Below are 21,482 nucleotides of genomic sequence, written 5' to 3' on the forward strand. Positions count from 1 at the left end.
GCAGAATAGAAGGTTGTGGGACCAGGCAGGGAAAAGATCAACATGATTTTGTTATCAGTTTTTGCCTACAACAGACTTGTGTCTTCATCTAAATGTAAAGACTCATTTCCTTCCACCCAGTCTCCTATAATTATGTCTCATCCCTGGCTCACTTTAGTCGCAGAGAAGCAAAGCAATTGATCACAGGTGATTAAGAATGTGAACTCAAATCTAGTCAAGTTTGATTATCTGGGTACCTTGTGGACTTTCCCTGGTGCATTTGACAAATTCTGTGTCAGATTCTTCATGTCACCCAACTGCTTGGCCCTAAGGCAGACAGACTCATTTTAATAAGAAGCGAAGACAAACATAATTAGGGAGGTAAGTCTGCCACGAAGCCCCTCAAAACAATGAACTACAAAGCTAAATAGAGCCGTTGGCTTTGAATTATCCACACCGCTGCTCCTCTCTGTTAATATGGATCGCTGAGAGTTAATGGCACAACAAAAACCTTCCTCCTGACAAATTTACTTTTGAAGTTTTCATTTTCAGGACAAAAAACAAGGGAGGAACTTTACTGAAGGGAAACATCTTGTGGAGCTGGGAGAGAGAGAAGAGGAGATTTAATATACAATATACAATAGCCAGTTAGCTTGTTCAGCGCATCTCGTAGTCTCCCATGGCCAACTGTGAAGGCATGTCGCTCGCAGAGGCCTCCTTGCACTGATTAGGCTGGCTCTCCTCTCTGGCTGGAGGGCGAGGCAAGGGAAACCCCAGGGTTGTTTGATCAAATTGCCTGGGCTCTGTGTCTTTGTTAACCAGTAGGTTTACAGGTTTGTTATTAAAAGCAACTCCCACAAAGAGGGATGTCAGCATCCCAAACAGGTGAAAGGAGGGAATTACAGACTCCTTTTCTCTGGCCTGAGTGATGGATGTTGCTGCCAAGAAACAGATGAATGCAAGCAGCTACTGCTGGAGCCCAGTGACTATAGAATGATCCGCTACTCAGGGCAAGTGGGGATGTGGATTGTTCTGTAAATTCACTGAGGCATTTCTGTTTCTGTTCTTGGAAATTATATACCCACCTATACATACACCCACAAATCTGTCCATGTAAATGTACCTGTAGCGTGCTTTGTTTCAGGTTATAGGTAAGTTCTTTTGGTATTCATTGCTGAAATAGGCCAGTGATTCCATTCCATACCTTTTGGGGAGGTCACAGACCCCTTGAAATCTAATGAAGCTTGTGAGTCCTCTCCTCAGAGTAATATGTAAATGAACACATTTTTTTTTTTTAAGATAATTTCAGGGGATTCAAGAGTATCCTAAAGCCTATCAATCAACCGCCCCAGTTTAAGATCTTAAGAACTTCATGATTTCTTCATGTATTCATTCCACAAATAATTAAGGATCAGATATTGTGCTGGATGTTGGGCATATGTTGGTGAATAAAAGAGAGATGGTCTGCTCCATGGAGAGTCCAGTGGAGAGACAGATGTTTAATAAATAATCTCACAAATAAATATATAATTATAAACCAATAAGTGTTATGTTGGAAGAGTAAGGTATGCTATGATAGAGTATAATAAAAGGAACTCAATTTAAATGGGGAGTCAGGTACATTTTTAATTGATAGTCAACCCTGACTTAAAGCTCATTGTTCTTTTATTGATAGTAATTAACGGTCTGTGAATTAACTCTATGATGGATCAAAGAACTTATAATTAAAGAATTCCTAGGTATATTGTTTTATAAATAAAATTAATCAACTTGTAATTTATCTGGTTTTTAAGTTTTGTTTTCATGTGTCTAATTTTATATGCTGGTTAAAGACCCAACTCCAGCTGAGGTGACCACTACTGAGAAATAATTGCATATCATTAAATCATGGAAGAAAAGCCAGAAATTTCCTAAGTTCTATCAATGAATTGGTACCAATAAAGGCCATCAATTATTAGCACAACAAGAGTGTGGGAGTGATACCCTACAGAGTAAAAGTATATGAGCAACTCTGAAAGAAAAAGGTTAAAATTGGTTGATCTTTGGATTTTTGCCATAGCATGTTTTTTTTTTTTTTTTTTTTTTTTTTACAATTCCCACTGGGAAATTCTAGTTTTTTGATCTTCAAAATAACAACAGCAATGATAATGATAATAATAATACTAATAATAATATCATCCTACCTACTAAACCTAGTAGGAAAATATTCTCAGGCTTCTTACAGTGCCACAGAAAGCCAGGTTTCTTGAGCTCTCGGAGGCCCTTCTCTTGCTTAATTGTGCCTGTTGTTGTGGAATCTCTTCTCACAAATTCTCTTTCCTCTGAGTGTGCTCTTCTCTGATGGGAGTGTGGACAGATGGAAGTAGGGTTGAGCTGTAATATGCAATGTAACAATCATGTAGCCATCCATGTTCTATTTCTTCATGAAAAAGACACAGGAGTAAATCCAAATGTAATGCAGTCTTATTTACAATTCTAATTAGATGGTTCTTTGGGAAAAAAATTAATTGCTAATGGCTTCTTTCTAGAGTTCTAAAATATGAAATGGTGTTCATTTTCTATTATTATGACTGTGAGGATTCACATTAGTGATAACCATGTGCAGCTGGGTGGTAGGAATCCTTTCTGCTATAGCATGTTTGATAGCTGCTTTAATCCTATTAATTTGTTCACCAGAGGCACATATTGCCATTTGTGTGTAAATCAGACCAATTGCAGCAAAGACTGTGGTGTCCTTTCTCTTTGTTTTGAGGGAAAATTACAAATGGTAGCACCAAGGAAAAGTCAAATCTGGTACAAGAGAAATAAAGATCCTGAGGCAGATCTCCTGACCCCAATTTGAGAAGCCTTGCTCTGGGGTCATCTGTCATCTTTGATGCTTGGCATTCCCAAACCATGATTCTGTAGCACTTTCCCAGCCCCAAACACAGAGCACTTTTTATAATAACAATGTTTCTAGATTTCAGTGTAAACACACATACACACACACTATTGTGGTGTTTAAATAGCCAGTATTTGATCCTGCCATAGCTGCAAAGCACCTTAGTAAACATAGAACCTGTTTAAAGAAGAAAAAGATGAAGAAGAAGAAGAAGAGGAGGAGGAGGAGGAGAAGGAGAAGGAAGAAAAAGAAATCTATCTTATCTGGTGTGCATTTGTCTTTATAGTACAATTTTTTTCAAAGAATCACATAGTGAGGGGTGCCTGGGTGGCTCAGTTGGCTGGGCATCCAACTCTTAATTTTGGCTCAGGTCATGATCTCAGGGTCCTGGGATTGAGCCCCACATGGGGCTTTGTGCTCAGTGGGGAGTTTGCTTGAGGATATTCTCTCTCCCTCTGCCCCTCCCACAACTTGCACAAGCTCTCTCTCTCTCAAATAAATTAATATTAAAAAAGAATCATGTAGTGAGCTTGCTAAAAATGCATATTTCTTTTGGCTCCCACCCTAGTCATAGACAATCATAATCTCTGGAGGATGGGGCCCTAGGAACTTGCATTTTTAACAAGTTCCCCCAGGTGATTTATATGCACATTGAAGTTAGAGGACTGTTGTTCTGTGGAATCTATAAGTATGAAACAGTCACTCCCTAAAATAAAACATCAAAGGTCTGAAAGACAGTCCACTTACAGCATGATAACATGAGAAGCTCCACAGACCCACTCTCCTGGGAAACTGGTAAAAATTATTTAATTTAATTTAATTATTTTGGGGGGGAAATTATTTTACAACACTATTTAAAGTCTCTGGAAATGGTCCTAAGTGCATTCAGCAAATGAAGAAATGTTTATTCAAGAAAATCTACTAAAACTCAATAAGAACATTGAGTCTGTGGTATTTGAACCAAGACCCACTCTCTCCCTTTCCCTTCCCAGTTCAGTAAGATGAAATTGCCCTCCAAACTGGTGCAACCAAGAACACAGGGCCCCCAACTCCCAGTTGAAGGACTGTCATCACTGGACATTTCTTATCCTGTCCCAAGCTACCTGTTGCTGAAGCTAAGTTCTGGGTGAGTGTGGCCAAGCAGGGGGAATGCCTTCTTCTGCCTAGCTCCTACTCATGGAACAGAGGCTCTACCATAGGTGCAACACTGCTGAGAGTCCTAGGGCCCCAATCTCCCTTTCCACAGCTTGTAAGGCAGAGGTTCCATGCTGGGAGAGGCAAACTGAAACCTGAGGCTACTCATCCTATTCACTGACTTCTCAGCTGCTAAAGTTGGGGGGTGGGGTGTCACTCAGGAAGTACACCATTGTCCCTAACTCCAGCCCCAGAGCCATGGCTCAGAGATTTTCCCTGTGGGTGGAAGCATTAGAACTAAAACAGAGAGCTCCAAGTCTTTTCCCAAGGGAACTGACCTCATTTGCAACAGAGAGTGGAGAAGTTTAAGCCAACAGCAGTCTCAAACATACCCTTAAGGAGATTCTGGTGAAAAGCAATTGGGAGAAGATTGGTAGAGTCATTGGAGATACAGGATAAATAGTAGGCAGGCTAGTGTGCTAGAGAGAACTGGGGAAAGAGACCTTTTGGATACAGAACAAATCTCAAACACAGACCTCACAGATTCTCCCTTCAGAGGAGACTAAATTTGGTTGGATAGGTCTGTGGAGCATTTTTATGCCCCAGGACATTGTCAAAAATAATAGAATAATCACCTGGCAATTAGTGGAATTCAATAGCTACAAGTGGTCAGAGAAAATTAAAGAGAGCACTACCAAGACCACTGTCATCCCAGGGTGACCATGGGAATACCCAAGGCAGTACCACCTGGGGAACAACATCTGAGGTCACCCACTGTGGGAGCTGAAGTGGAAATAGTCTTCACTAAAATAGTCCAGCCAGTCACAAAACAAATAAACAAATAACAATAACAAGCCCCAGAAGTAGGAGATTAGGACCCAGAGTGCTATAATGTATTATCTAAAATGTCCAGTTTCCCCCCCAAAATTATAAGACATGCAAAGGAACAAAAAAATATAACCAGGAAAAAAAGAAAAAAAAAAAAAAAACACACACACACAGATAAAAAGCATACACTGGAAAGAGCAAGCAACAGAAATTGCTGGTGAGAGTGACCAGATGTCAGATTTAACAAAAATTTCAAAGTATCCATTATAAATGTTTTTTTAATGAAACTGATAAATTATTGAACACTACATCTGAAACTAATGATGTACTATAAGTTGGCTAATTGATCTTACATAAAAAAATGAAGCTAAAGGAAACAATGATTGAAGAAGTAAAGGAAGGTTTGAGGATAATGTCTCCTTAAACAGAGTGAAGAGTTGGAAATTATAAAAGTGAACCAAAAGGAAATTCTGGAGTTGAAAAATACAATTACTGAAATGAAAAATTCACTAGAAAAGCTCACCAGTAGATTTGAACTGTCAGAAGAAAGAATTAGCAACCTTGAAAATAGATCAATATAAATTATATAATCTGAAGAATAGAGAGAAAAGGAATGAAAAAAACCAGGACCTCAGAAAAATACGGTATAACAGTAAGTATACCAACATATGCATAATGGGAGTACTAGAAGGAGAGGAGAGAGAGAATAGAATAAAAAATATTAAAGAAATAATGGCTGAAATCTTCCGAAATTCATTAACAAACATTACACAGCCAGGAAGCTTAGGAAGCTCTAAGTCAGATAACTGCAAAGAGACCTACAAACAGACACATCATAGTAAAAATACTGAAAGCAGGAGCACCTGGATGGCTCAGTTGGTTAAGCATCCAACTCTTGATTTCAGCTCACGTCATGGTCTCAGTGTCCTGAGATCAAGCCCCATGTGGGTCTCCACACTGGGCGTGGAGCTTAAGATTCTCTCTCTCTCCCTCTCTCTCTCTCTCTCTCTCTCCTCCCTCTCCTTCTGCCCCTCCCCCCTCTAAAAAATACTGAAAGCAAAGACAAAGAGAAAATCTTGAAAGCAGCATAAGAAAACGGACTTGTCACAAGGGAATTCCAATAAGTTTAATAGCTGATTTCTTATCAGAAACAATGGAGGCCAGAAGAAGTGAGATAATATATTCAAAGTGCTCAAAGGAAAATACTGTCAACCAAGAATCCTACATCCAGCAAAGCTAGCCTTCATAATGAAGGTGAAATAAAGATATCCTCAGCTAAACAAGTACTGAGAAAAGTTGTTGCCAGCAGACACACTTTATGAGAAATTATAAAAGAAGACCCTAAACAGTAATTTGAATCCACACAAAAAGACAAAGAGTACCAGTAAGGGTAATTATGTAACTATAAAAGACAATATAATGCATATTTCTTTTTCTCTTAGTTGATTTAAAAATTAATTGTATAAAATGTGTATAATGTGCTGTTGGGCCTGTAACATACAGAAATATATGTGCCAGTAAAGCACAAGCGGTGAGTGGAAACAAAGCTGTATTGGAATAAGGAAATTACTTCATATGGTAACTTGAATCCACAAGAGCAAATGAAAAGATCCAAAAATGATAAATAAGGACGTTAATATAACAAAAACTATAAATATATACTTATTCTTTTTTCTTGTTCCTGCTTCTTTAAAAGACATGTGTAAAATAGATAATATAACAATCTAACTTTAAGTTTGTAGCATTTATAGGTGTAATGTATATAATAATAATATCACAGAAAGGAAGGAAGGGAATAAAGCAGTATAGGAGTAACATTTTTACTCACTGGAATTAATTACATCTGAAGCTGATTCTGATAAGGGAAGATGTGTATGGTAAGCTCTAGAGCAGTGGTTAAGAAAATAACTCAGAAAATATAGTGAAAAAAATCAGTAAAGATGTTAAAATGCTACATTATAAAATATTCACCTAATGCAAAAGAAAGCAGTAGAGGAAGAATAAAGGTATAAAAAATGTGATGTAGATTAATAGTAAAATGGCAGACATAAATCCAACTATATCAATAATGACATTAAATGTGAAAGGCTTAAACACTTTAATCAAAGGTAGAGATTGTCAGCCTGAATTTAAGAAAAAGAAACAACAACAAGATCCAACTGTAGATTGTCTATAGGAGACATACTTCAGATTCAAAGATTATAATACATTGGAAGTAAATGGTTGGAAAAAGATGTATTATGCAAACAGCAACCACAAGAAAGCCAGAGTGGCTGCATTAATAACAGACTTTTAAGTAGACTTTAGAACAAAAAATGTTACTAATTTTGTAATGATAAAATTATGGGTCATTCCTTTAGGAAGGTATAACAATTATCTAAACATATATTTACCTAACAACAGAGCACCAAAATACTAGAAATGAAACCAACAGAAATGAAGGGAGAATACAATCCTACAATAATAGAGACTTTGACACTCTCACTTTTAATAATGGACAGAACAACTAAGCAGAAGATCAGCAAGAAAATAGAAAACTTGAAGCAAGGAAATAGAGACTATAAACCAAATTAACCTAACAGACATCATGGAATACTCCATCCAACAACAGCAGACCATACATGTTTCCCAAGGGTATATGAAAATTGTCCGGGATAGATCATGTGCTAGGTCATAAAACAAACCTCAATAAATAGAAAGGATAAAAATAATATAATTCTGACCACAATGGAATAAAATTAGAAATCAACAACAGAAAGAAATTTGGGAAATTTGCAAATATGTGGAAATTAAATAACACACTCCTAAGTACACAATGAGTCAAAGAAGAAATAAAAAAGAAATTGGAGTGGCTATTGGGTGGCTCAGTCAGTTAAGTGTCCAACTCTCGATTTCAGCTTAGGTCATGAACTCGGGTTTGTGAGATCGAGCCCCATATTGGGCTCCGCACTGGGTGTGGGCCCTGCTTGGGATTCTCTCTCTCCCTCTGCCTCTCCCCACTGCTCACACACTCTCTTTGTCCCTCTAAAAAAAGAAATACCATGAAACCAAAACCAGACAAAAACATCACTCAAGAAAAGAAAGGTACAGACCCATATTGCTTATGAGTATGGATGCAAAAATTTCCAATGAAATACCAGCAAACTAAATACAGCAACATATAGAAAGAATTGTATACCATGACCAATGGGAATTATTCCAGGATTGTGAGGTTGGTTTAACATCAGTAGAGTAAAAAACAAAAACCACATGATAATCTCAGTAGACTTAGAAAAAGGATTTAACAAAATCCAACACCTTTTCATAATAAAAGCAACTAAATTGGAATAGAAGAGAACTTTCTCAACCTGTTAAAGGACTGCTCTCTGTGAAAAACCAACAGCTAATATCATACTTAATGATTAAAGACTGGATACGTTCCACCTAAGATTGGGAACAAGACAAAGATGTTTGCTCTTGTCACTTTCTATTCAATATTGGAGGTTCTAGCCAGGGCAATTATTCAGGAAAAAGAAAAAGCATCCAAACTAGAAAGGAAGAAGTAAAACTATCTCTATTCTTAGATAGCATGACCTTGCATAAGGAAAATCCTAAGCCATCCACTAAAAAACTATTAGAAGTAGTAAATGAGTTCAGTAAGGTTGCAGGATACAGAATCAATATACAAAAATCAATTGTATTCCTACATACTTAAAATGAACAATCTGAAAATGAAATTAAGAAAACCATTTCATTTACAATAGCTTCAAGAAGAATAAAATACTTGGGAAACTTTTAACAAAAGAGGTGTACTACTTGTACTCTGAAAACCACAAAAACATTGTTGAAAGAAATTAAAGAGCTAAATAAAGGGAAAACATCTCATATTCATGGATTGAAAGACTTTATTGTTAAAATGGCAATCAGTCTACAGATTCAGCACATTTCTATCAGAATCCCAGCTGGCCTGTAGAAGCTGATTCTCAAATTCACATGGAATTACAAGAGACCCAGAATAGCCAAAACAGTCTTGAAAAAGTGGGAGGACTCCTATTTCCTGACTTCAGAACTTTCCACAAAGCAATAGTAATCAAGACAGTATGGTACCAGCATGGGATAGACATATAGATCAATGGAACAGAATTGAGAGTCTATAAATAAACCCGTATGTCTGTGGTCAGCTGAGTTTTGACAAAGGTACCAAGACCATTCAATTTGGAAAGAATAGTTTTTTCAACAAATGGTGCTGGGACAACTGGATAGCCCCATGCAAAAGAATGAAGTTGGACCCTTTCCTCACATTAAATTAAAAACAAATAAATTGGACTTCATCAAAATTAAAAAAATTTGTGCTTCAAAAGATATAATCCAGAAAGTGAAAAGATAACCCACAGAATGGAGAAAGTGTTTGCAAACCATTTATCTGATAAGGGACTTGTATATAGAATATATAAGGAATTCTTACAACTCAATAAGAAAAGACAACCTAGTTAAAAAATGAACAAAGGAGTGGTACCTGGCTGGCTCAGTCAGTAGAGTATACAACTCTTGATCTTGGAGTCATAAGTTCAAGCCTCATGCTGGGCGTAGAGCTTCCTTAAAAAAAAAAAAAAAATGGACAAAGGATCAGTTTAGACATGTCTTCAAAGAAGATACACAGATGGTCAATAAGTACATGAAAAGATGCTTGACATTGATAGTCATCTGGGAAATGCAAATCAAAACCACAGTGAGATATCATTTTACACCCGTTAGAATGCTTATAATCAAAAAGTCAGATAACAACAAATGTTGGCAAGGACATTGAGAAATCCAAACCCTCTTACACTCCTTCATACACTGAAGGAGTGTAACATGGTGTGACCACTTTGGAATATAGTTTGGCAGTTCCTCAAACAGTTAAACATAGAGTCACCATATGTCCCAGTGATTCAATTCCTATGTATATACCCAAGAGAAATGAAAACATATGTTCACACAGAATGTCCATACATTGTACACAAGTGTTTATAGAAACATTATTCATAATAACCAAAAGGTGGAAATAACCCAAATTGTCCATCAACTGATGAATGGATAAGCAAAATATGGTATATGCATATAACGGAATATTATTTGCCCATAAAAAGGAATGAAGTGCTGATACATACTTGTTGGATAAATAAGGATATTAAGCATGCCACAGCATCTGTTGCCAACCTGGAACAGTTTGGGTAGCAAGGATGCAGAACTGGTAAGGCAGGGCCTTCACTTCTGCAGGAGCCCTATAGGACATGACTCTAGCAGAAGCTGAACAACCCTTGGAAGGGAGGGGGTGAAAGCAATGGGTTCCATCACGAGTGGGCCTGGGAGCCAGGCTGCTTACAAGGTCCTCAGGTGATGCATACTAAATTCCAGAAACGAGTGGACTGGATGATCTTTCACATTCCACCTGACCTTGAGCATCTTTTTTTCTGAGGTTCTAATCCTAAAGGTGGAGGTAAAGCAACTAAAATGTGTCCCTCCCTGACGAGAATGAATGTGATCCTATGTTTGCTGTCAACACTGGGATTCCTAAGGCAGGGCTTCTGAGGAAACCTATACTTGTAAAATATTGCACATATCACCAGCCAGACCTATTCTTACAAATCAAGTTGAACAGGATGCAGTGTTTGTATCTCCACAAACATCCATGTGGGTGGAATTTTGCTTTTCTTCCAACTCAGTAGGAGGACTAGATTTTATTTTCTGATCTGCTCCGTATCCATTTATGAATCCTTGCTCTTGGCACCATTGTCAGCGTTAAACTTGTCCTAAGGAAAGAGGAGGATGCTTTGGAAGGGGGCGGTGGGGCAACTGGTGCACGTGGCTAAAGCAGCAGTCCTCACCCTGGCTGCCCACTGTAGTCCCCTGGGGAAGTTTGGAAAAAAACCCATCTGGACCCCACTGTCCTAGACTCTGATTTAACTGTGCTGGAGTAGAGCCCAGGAAATAGGTACAAGGTTGAGAACCAGATTGAGAATCACTGGCTCTAGGTGAAGAGATAAAGCAACTGACAATAGCCAAGGGTCAAACTCAAAAACTACTGGATAATGAGCCTGTGGAACTGGAGGTGAAGACTTCTCTTCAATGTCAGAAGGATCCAGAGAGGAGTATCTGTCTTTACTCCCTGCTCCTAGCTCCCCACCCCAACCTTTCTAGGTGCCCTATTCGCCTTTGCCCACTGGTCTCGAATCAGCTATGTTTGGGGGATTGGCTTCAATTCAACAGAAAAACCTAGGGAAGCTCCTTGGCTGCCTGCAACTGAGGCTTTCTCGGCCTTGTCCTGATGCACAATGCTGGCTCTTCTCACCAGTAGCCCATCAACTGGGTCCCTTCTAAAAACCTGCTCTGAGCTGATCCACAGGGCCTGGCTGACCACTCAGATTTCTGACTTGTGGCTGGCACTGGCCTGGTTCAACCTTCTCTCTTAACCATAAACCCCCTGGGCCCCAGACTTCCCTCTTCTTCCTCACTCCTGATTCTCTTCCCACAGCCCTGGTACCTCTTTTCTGGCTTCAATCCACTGCTCTCTAAGGCCTTCTGTTATCATGTTCCTTGCCCTCAGGTTATTTGCTGGGCCCTCTTGGTGTGTACCCCTTGAGCCTTGTGGCTCAGTTTACCCACACACTCTTACATATTCACATGCAGCCACTGCCTGCTCTCTGACAGGTCTGCAGCTGCCAAAGAGTTAATTTGTCTGAAATTCAGCCAAAGCTGACTCATGCCTCTTCTTTGAGGTCTCCTGGGGCCAAATGAAAAGCATGAAATGGTCTATGAAACCTAGCACATCAGATGAGATAATATACACAGAAGGGCTTAAACTGTAAAGCATGACACAAATATAAAATATTGATAATAATATGCAGCAGTAACGTTGCATATGCCATTCTGGGGCATGAGTGGTAGCCAGCCAGGAGTACCAGATAAGGGACAGAGACTGATCAAGGACATACAGACAAGTTTGAGAACTGAGAGGTCAGGACCGGGTAGGCATATGGGAAGGGAACATTACAAAAAGCAGAGGTCGGAGTGCCTGACACAGCCAGAGGCCCACAAATGAGCAAGAGCTAAAAGATTTCCATCTGTAAGTCCTTTTGGCTCTACCCTCAACATATATCCAGAATCTGGCCACTTGTTACCACCTCCACGGCCACCACCCTGGTCCAAGCTGCCATCAGTCCTGCCTGGACTATTATTGTAGCTCCTACCTGGTCTCCCTGCTCCTACCTTTGTTCCCTTATGGTCCATTCTCAACACAATGCCCCTGAATGTTCTTGCCAAGAGTAGGACATATCATATTGTGTCACTCCTTTACTCAAAAATGCTTTAATGTCTTCCTATCCTTCTCAGGATACAAGCTGACGTCCCCTACCGTGGCTTACAAGGCTCTACATGGTCTGGACCCCAGTTACCTCTCAGATCTCGGCCTCTACCACCTACTCATCTGCTCCAGTCACCCTGGGCTTCTTGCTGTTTCTTGAACCCGTCAAGGGCATTCTTGCCTTGTGGTCTTTGCCCCTGCTGTCCCCTCTACCTTGGAGCTTCTTCCTGCCTGCAGCCACATGTTTACTCCCTCACTTCATTCAGGGATAAGCTCAGGTCTCATTCCTGACTTCAGGGGTCAGCCTGCCATGACTTCTCTATTTTAAGTAGTGTTTCCCAGGCCCATCACATACTACGCTTTTCTCAGCTATATTTTATACAGAACTGAAATAAGAAAGATATAATAAATAGTTATTAATTTATTGTCTGACTCTTCTACGAAAATGTAAGCTCCATGTGCATAGGAATTTTGTCTGTCTTATTCCCTGTTTACACAGTGTCTTGCATTGTTGAATGAATAGTTGAATAAGACAGCAGATGTAAACTCCAGCAATAAGGCAAGACATCGATAAAAGGAGCAAAGAGTTGCCTTAATCTTGAGCTTTCCAGAGGTTCTGCTGAGACAGGGACCTGTTCCTCAGGGTGACTGGCCTTGGGTTTTCAAGTGAAGATTATTGCTCCAAGGAGGGAGAGGACAAGAGACTCCTGCCCATTCTAGAGTTGGGCTATTCTGGGACGTTCAAGGACAAGTCAAGGGCCCCAAAGGGGAGACTTCAGAGATGTAGAAATTTTTATTGAATTCTCTCTCCAGGAGCCCTACTTCTCTGAGATGGGAGTCTTTGAATCTTTGGGAGAAACTTCTCTTCATCATCTCCCCTCTCCCTTTAGGGACATCCTTGGCCAGCCCAACTGCTTTCACATCTATGGCAAAGTAAAACAGCGTGGTGGAAAGAGCTTGGGCACTAGGTGCTAACTGTTGCTTTGTGTTTCCTGCCTGGTTGTATGATCATAGGCAAGTTGTTTCAATTTCTTAGAGCCTTACCACTGCGTCTGCAAATGGCGGGGCGGGGCGGGGGGATAATGATAGTACCTTTGCCAGGGGTGTTGTAAGGATGAGATGTGATCATCCATTTTAAGCACAACATTTGGCACAATGTAGTGCTTGGCAAATGTTCAGGTACTATTGTCAGGGTCAGGAGTGCTAGAAGAAACAGTTCTCCTTGTTCTCAGAGTTCCCGTCTACAGAGCTTCTCAAACTTTAATGTGCATGCATATCACTGGGGACAATCTTGTTAAAATGCAGATTCTAATCAGAAAGTTGGGAAGGAGCTTGAGATTCTGCATTTCTAACCAGCTCCCAGGCTGTGCCAATGCACAGATCGAGCTCTGAATATCCAGGCCTACACAAGAAAGGGCTGGGGGAGAAAATACTGGTGAGTATATTTCCATGAAGTGTTATAGCCTCTGCCTGAAATTACTATATTCTATCCCAGAAGAGCCACATTGATCCCAACCACTTTCCCCGCTGGTGTTCCAGATCTGATTCCAGCTATACCCATTCTTCCCTAACATGTGAATCCTGTAACGCCTCCTACAAAGACACTCACCCCTCCAAGGAAGTTTCACTCTGGGCTGAGAAAGGAGAGAGAGACCAGTTTCTCTTTGACTGAAATCTGCTCCTGGGTTTCCTTGGCCCTCGGACATATGGCCAGGCACCTGTTTTCATGGCTGCTTAATGGTTTGTGAAACAAGTGCTGGAGGAAATGTTGCTACAGCAAGCCAGGCGAGGGGGACAGAGGGATTCATGGACCAATGTTATCTTTGCTAAGTACCGGGGCTGCTCCAACTTCTTTCCTCTCTCCACCCCACAGTGACAGATGGCTTCCACATGGTTTGACCTACTGTCTGGCCAGACCTGAGGAGATAGTCATCCATCAACTGCCCTATTTGGCCCCCTCGAGGGCACCCTGTGGTTTGTGGGAGGCAGAAGTTGGAGGTTTCATTTAGAGCTCATCACATCTCATAGCCATTGCAGAGTTTCAAGCATGGACAGTTCTTATTCCAGATGTTACTATCCCAGTGGCCATATGTTTTGAGGTGGGATCAGCAGGTTTACATGGTAGTGTTAAACTAATTAATCATAAACTGATGCTTTAACAGCATCGGGACCCAAAGTGGGTTTGATACTAGCAAAGATGTAAGCAATACATATGGTATCATTAAGCTGGAAAGAGGAGGTGAGGCTCAGCTTTTTCCATTGCTCTGGCACGATCTATCTTCTTACTGATACTGAACGCTACTCATGAAGCCTCTGAAAGCTGTGTGGGAAAATCTCCAAGTATTTTTCCTTATGGCTCTCTCTGACTGTGACAAAACAAAAACTTAAATTAATATAAGCTGCAGGGCATGAGAAAAAGATAGCTATAAACAGAGGGGTCATACAGACTAGGAATCAGGAGGCCGGGGTCTACTCCCAGTCAGCCTCTCTTTCGGTGACTTGGAACATACCACCTAATCGACTAACAAAGTTTTAAACACCTCCTGGGTGGATTCAAGAAACATCTGGGTTTTATTGTTTTTTATCCTAACTATAAAATGAGACTGTTATATGAACTTGGCTTCTAAAAAACTTTAAATGAAGTATGTTTATATTCTTTTCCTTATTAAAGCAGTGTTTGCTCATTAAAACTTACCTATTTCATTGGTAGTAAGTTGTGCCTTACTTTTTAAAAGAAAGCTTTATTGGGGCGCCTGGGTGGCTCAGTGGTTAAGCGTCTGCCTTCGGCTCAGGTCATGATCCCAGGGTCCTGGGATCGAGTCCCGCATCGGGCTCCCTGCTCGGTAGGGAGTCTGCTTCTCCCTCTCCTTCTGCCTCTGCTTGTGTGCTCTCTCTCTCCTTCTCTGTCAAATAAATAAATAAAATCTTAAAAAAAATAAAAAATAAAATAAAAAAAAAATAAAAGAAAGCTTTATTAAAGTAAAAAGAGATGGAGGAGTTTTAGTAATTACAGCTTTCATGGAATACAACCTGACCAGATTCATTAAAGATACATTAAAATAATTTGTGAAACTAAAAAATATTTAAAATACCAAATCTATTAAACCTAAAAATACTTCACAACCCCTAGCATTATTTGTAGAGGAAAAAAGCCCCAAACTAGAAACAACCTTTGTGTCTCAATAGAAAGAATGAGTTCAATAAAAATAAATTCCCTTTCGTTCTAACACCCATAGATAGCTGAGGCTTTGATGTATTAACATCAGTGCTGCGAGCAAGAGCTGGGGGATAAGACACTATATATTTCCTCTGTATAGTTTTAGAACATTTTCCCCCAATTACTAAAAATATGTATATCCCAAAATTATTTTTTTAAATGCTTCTCCATACATAAAAGGACTGAGATGACAAAAAGAGACTAGAGGAAGTTCCTACCACCATGCATATCTGTGCAAAGTAAGCATTCGATAACTAATAACATTCGGGTGCGCTTCCCCGGTATACATAATGTTAGTAATATGTACATTCTCAGCTGAGGCCCTACTGTTTATATATTTTGTACTTAGCATTTTGATTTAAGATCCGATTTGCATTTGACCCAAGTGATTTTGCTGAGTACCTTGACCCTCGGCCGGGTGTTTGCCTGGCTTCCCTCCCTTGACTTTTAGATTTGGAGAGTCAAGGTCTCCGGGGCTTGTCCGGACTGAGCCCCTTTCAGGAAGGTGGCCCCTATGTGCCCGTTGTACCTCACCCCCTGTGGTGATCTTATGGGATCACAACTTCCATTTTCATAATAATAACTTAAGAGCTGCAGTCCATTAACTGGAATGGAATTGAGAACCCTATGTGCAGAACTCACTCTTCCCAGAGATGAGACAGCTCTTCCGTGGTTCCCCTCTGCCTCTGAACACGAGAAGCATCACCCCTGGATGACTAAGTGAAGGACCGCAGGCCTGGCCTGGGGAGGAGGCTTCTGCCACCTTTGGCAGTAGGGTCAGTGATGAGGCAAAGGATCTGTCCCCTTGTGTGAGGACAAGACTTGCCCACTTCTGGGCACTCTGGGTATGCCAGAGTTGTGGAGATGCCCTAAGAAGGCTATCCCAAGAGACAAAGACCTCTGCTTTTCCAGCTTAAGGTATGAAAGGACACTGTGTGTGTTGCAAGGGCATGGCTCACAGAGTGAGTCACTTGCTGATTCTGAATCTCTGATCTCTCTGGGTCAAGGAAAGACCTGTGGGCAATTCAGGGCCCCGGACCCTTGAATCCTAGAAAAAGGGTCTCTGCCACAGAGGAGGTGTGGCATGCAGGGCAGTGTCCTGGCAAGTGATGAGAGCAGCTTCACCTGCTATAGGGTTGGGCATCCATGGCAGGCTTCTGTGGAAAGAGACTCCTCCCCAGGGACAGGAGGGGACATTGTGGCATGTTCTCTGTGAAATACAATGGGACTTTGGGTTGTTGAAATATCTGCCTCTTGTTGGAATAGTTGATAGATTTTTCTGTTTGTTATGCTTTTTACTAATACTTTGATTTGGTTTGCACTTAATTTGGTGAGTTAATACCAGTCTCCAGAAACTGGATGAGGGAAATGTCATTCATCAAGTTATCAGTTATATGTCAGACAACAGACTAGATGCTTTATGTTATCTCATGTAACCCACAGGAGAGAGTTTCTGATTCAGCGTGGGGACATATGGCCAAGGTGTAAAATTCACCCTTGCTTTTAGGAGTGAAGTGAATGGGATTCAAATAATATAGTCAACAATGATCTGCTCTTGCCATCAACCCCTGGCCCAGAGCTTAAGGTTACCAAAATGATAGCTTCTATCAAATATTATTTCTAGAAGAACCAGTATCTCTTTCAGAGTGTACTGCGTAAGAAACTTGGTTTAGGGAGAAAATTCTAGGTTTTTAAATGGAAAGTTATGATTATCTTGCAAGCAACTTTGCCTGGTTTTGTAGCCAGTGAGGGCAGCCAGGAACCAGGTTCAAAGTGAGACATTTGGGCAGGACTGAAAACTTTCATCAGGGTTCTGCCAACTAGTTCTTCCAGGAGGGTGACCGCTTGCCTCACTGATTTCAGTTATTCACAGCAGGGGGCAAGGTCTTGGGAGAAGGGCCATCCATCCTGTGATGTCCAATTAATGACTGCAGGAATGAAACAGGAAAACAGAATTTAGGCAACAAAAGCAGAGGGAGGGTGTTAAGTATAGAGGGCTTTTGAGTTAGTGAGATTTTTGCTGCGATTTAATTGTATTTTCTATTTGTGACCAAAGTGATGGTGGGAGGGAGAGGCCCTGGCAGGGTGGCAGGTTGGACGGGGTGGGTCATGCCTCACTCTGTGCTGCAGGTGCATTGCATTTTGCAGAGTAGATCCTGTTTACATTTTGGACTATGCGATACTGTGAATAATGATAATGTTAATTGCACTGCATATATATGGGGGATTTAAATTAATAAAGCAGTTTTGAGGTAAGGACTTAAGAAAATACTCATGAAACTGGAATTACTAGTCACATTACTAACTTCTGGCCAGGGAAACTGGTTAGTCTAGGCAGCTCAGCTCAAGGGAAGGGTCTGATGAGGAGAGGGGGAGGGAAGCATCTGGTCCTTGGTCACTTGGAGGCTGAAGAACTCAGGGGACCCAGCTGCAGCCATGGCCCACACATGACAGGCTAGAGAGCAGAACCATGATGAAGGGCAGAGACATGTGGACAGCCGAGGCTGGGCTATGTCCACTCCAGGGTAGGCAGCACTATTCTCCCTGTCTCACCCCGTGCAGAATTCTCCTTGCTGACCCTTGAGCGCAGAGTAGTCTTTTAAAATGCATAAATCAGATCATGTTGGATTTTTGTTGAAAACATTCCTGTTGCACATGGACACTTGAAATCTTTGAGTTACCCTTGTTTCTTCAGTTTATGCCTTTCCTCATAGAAGAGGGTTTGGGGAGGGGAATAGATTTAGTCAGTATTCCCCTAGTCAGTGCTGAAGATAAGACAGAAGAGGGGTGCCTGGGTGGCTCAGCCGGTTGGGCCTCAAACTCTTCGTTTCAGTTCAGGTCGTGATCTCAGGGTTGTGGGATTGAGCCCCATGTCGGGTTCCATGTCGACATGATCGAGCTCCATGTTGGATAGACATGGAGCCTGGTTGGGATTCTCTCTCCCTCCCTCTTCCCCTCCCCTGCTTGCTCTTTTTCTTTCTCTAAAATAAATAAATAAATAAATAAATAAATAAATAGGACAGAAGAACACTGTGGCCTCCTATGTTCTTTCTACATTCAATCTGGAGCTGACCCTGCTTACTCAAATAGAATGTCTGAGATTATTTAGTTCAACACCCTCCTTTTAAGGATAAAGAACCTGCGGCACGGGAGGCAAGTGACATCTCAGGGGAGTGTTAGAGCTAGACCAGAACTCTTGTCTCCTGACTCCTGGCCAAGTGAATTTGATGCCCTTGACTGATGGACAGCTCTAGCTCTGCAGATGAAAGGGCATTTTAGGCTGGCAAGGAAGAATAGCAGGGCCAGATTGGAGGGAGTGGAGGACACCCACAGTAGGGAATGGAAAGGCCGTAAAGAATGAAAATATCTATTCCTGTTGGCCACGTCCCCAAGACAAACCTGACTCCCAAATGCTCCTTAATGGAGACATAAGCAGTGACACAGAAGAACCATAGGGATGGATTGACCAAAGGCCATGACATGTCATTTATGCATAACGACTAAGCACCCCTATTTATTCACTCTTAACCCAGCTCTCTAACCTTGCTCTTTCTTTTCAAGTCATTAGAGACCTTCTCTACCATTCCTCTCTTTTCATTTGGTTTTTGGCTACTGTTTAGAATCTAGCTGCGCATTTGTCTCAGGTTCTAGGCTGAAGGAAGATGAAGAAGGTGATGATGATGAACCGGGGCCACGTGACTTGCCTGCAGTGTTTAGCTATTTTGAAAGGGGGCTGTAGAGAAGAATAATGAGCAAATTCATGAGTCAACATTATATTTATCCCTCTATTGTTAGGAATACTCCCTCTGCTTCTTTTGTGAAGCATAATCATCTGTTAGTTTTAGTAAGACATTTCTCTGCCCACTGATAAGGAAACAAAAAGGCATTTACTGTGCTGGTCTCCAGAATGTGAAATGTAAGCTGTGGTCTTTTGTTTGTTTGTTTGTTTTTAGCTTTCATTTGTGATAACAGGCTTCAGGGTTGAAGGGGACCTTGGAGGACCACCAACCTCACCACCCCCTTCTGTGCAGGAAGCCCCTTCCCAGCATCGACGCCAGTGGTTCTGATCCCTTTCCTCTGCATCCCCACAGCGAGTTGCCTCCGCCTCTGCAGAAACACTTACTTCATTTTGCTCTAAATTGCAGTTATATGAGGACTTTTCTTGTCTCAGCTGTGAGCCCCTGAGGGCAGGAATCCTGTCTCATTCCTCTTTGATCTCCCACAGCCCCCAACACAGAGCCTGGCCAACTCTCCATAAATATTTGAATGAGTGACAAAGTGTTAACACCCTCCAGAGGCAGCCACAGTTAGACATCTCTAATAGTTAGAAAGTTCTTCCTAAAGTGAGAAGTGTGCCTCCCTATGTTCTCTGTGGGGAGCGAATGTAAACAGGCAGTGATGACAAAGGGCCAGGTATCCATAAGATGACCATGAGGGATGCTGGGGAGAGGCTGGTGCCCAGTTCTTACTGCTTTTCTTGCTTCCCATCTGGCCAAAGCACACAAAGACTTTCCCAGGACAGGAAAACCCAATAACACTAGATAAATCTGGATAAATGTGGGATGGGGAAGAAGGTTTTCCGGATTTGAATCCAGTTTGGAAGGACAGCTCTATCGCACACTGTCAGTGTCACACGTGCATCCCCTCAGCCGGCCCTAAAGGTCAAATGCAGGTGGCTCCCATATAAACTGATCGCTTCCTGCGTTTCTCTGGCCATGGTCACTCTCTGACCTGGGAGGTGTGCTTGGCCTCTGTGTAGGTCAGGCTGGAAATGGAATTACTCCAAAGGAGCCCTCAACCATGAGCAATCGGACTTGGTGCATAAATGCCCCAGATACCTCACCTCCCAGTGAGACAGCCCAGGAGTTGTTCTACACAGTTGCTTAAAAGGCTTCAGGAGGGATGAGCTTGTAGCACTAGCCCATTAATAAACACATCCTTTATTCATTTTCTTTCCTTTTTTCTTTGACTTGCTCACTCCCTCACCTTGCTTTCTGCAGTCACTTCCAAATAAGTCATCCAACCCAAATCCTTGTCTCAAGGTCTGCTTTGGAGGCAACCCAAACTAAGGCGATGACACAAGCAGGAAATCTGGGGGAATCCAAATGTCATTCCTTTAGAAGACAGAACTGTTAAAATCAGTGCATGCCTTTTTCTCTCTCTCTCTTTTCTTTCCAAGTACAGAGTTGGTTTTTCTATCAGTTCTATAAATAGAGCTTAATTTTAAGGAGAATCTGTGTCCTAACTCAGAAAACAAGGCTGGTAATGATTCCTAAATCTTTGAAGGATAGTTATTTCAAATAACAAGAGTCAGTAATATTCTAGCTCTATTAAGGAAACGTACTGTGTCAGAAAGGTCTTAGGCCAGACTAAAGAAAGAGATTACACATGGAGGTCATTAGACATCAGGATGGATTTGTGTTTGAGCACTACATTTAACCGTTTAAACTTCTACAGAGGCCTTTTAAAAGAAGAGAGACCTTATCAACCTGGCTCAGGTTTGGGATGGAGGACTTGAGGTCAGGGACAGTTAAGATGAATAGGGACCATGAAGGAGGAGGGGAAGGAAAATAAAGAACCTTCATTTACCCAGTATTAATAAACTATTCCTGAGCTCATAATAGAGCCAGGAGAAAATGCCGTTGCTGGAGAATATTTCTTGTCATTCGAGAAGATTTGTAACAAAGAACAAAGGTGCGCAAGCAACTTGCTGCCCTAGTCCTTCTTCAGGCAGACATTGTGTGATTCAGAAAAGCTCCCTGTGGATGCCACAATATTACTCGATTGTTTTGACACCTCAGACAATCAATAAGAGGTAGCAGTTAAAAATAATCATGCTCGCTACTGTCTTAGGTTTGTGGGGTTTTTCTTTTGTCTTGTTCCTTCCTGGAGGGTTTTCTGTTGGCCTGGTAGGAAACAACACACTTGGTCATGAATTTTTAATTGGCAATCAAAGATGGGAATGATTGTAAACAAAGCACATGATGAGCGAAGTCAGCAGGGCCAGGAGAGCCCTACAGATGCTTTTATGGGATAACCCACAGATGCCTTTTTGGGGTTAAGTAGGGAAATATCCCTAAGTCTAGTAAGGATAAGAAAGGGTTCCACTGTTTGTTCGTTTG

At 41.3% G+C, this 21,482-nt stretch overlaps 1 protein-coding gene across 20 annotated transcripts in view; it reads left to right on the forward strand.

The window, feature by feature from the left end:
- KALRN (kalirin RhoGEF kinase) overlaps window positions 1–21,482 on the forward strand; it is a 642,588-nt gene that overhangs the window by 248,122 nt on the left and 372,984 nt on the right. The gene's annotated exons all lie outside the window — the stretch shown is intronic.

The sequence above is a fragment of the Halichoerus grypus genome, chromosome 1 (genome assembly GCF_964656455.1).
Source record: "Halichoerus grypus chromosome 1, mHalGry1.hap1.1, whole genome shotgun sequence".
NCBI lineage: Eukaryota > Metazoa > Chordata > Mammalia > Carnivora > Phocidae > Halichoerus > Halichoerus grypus.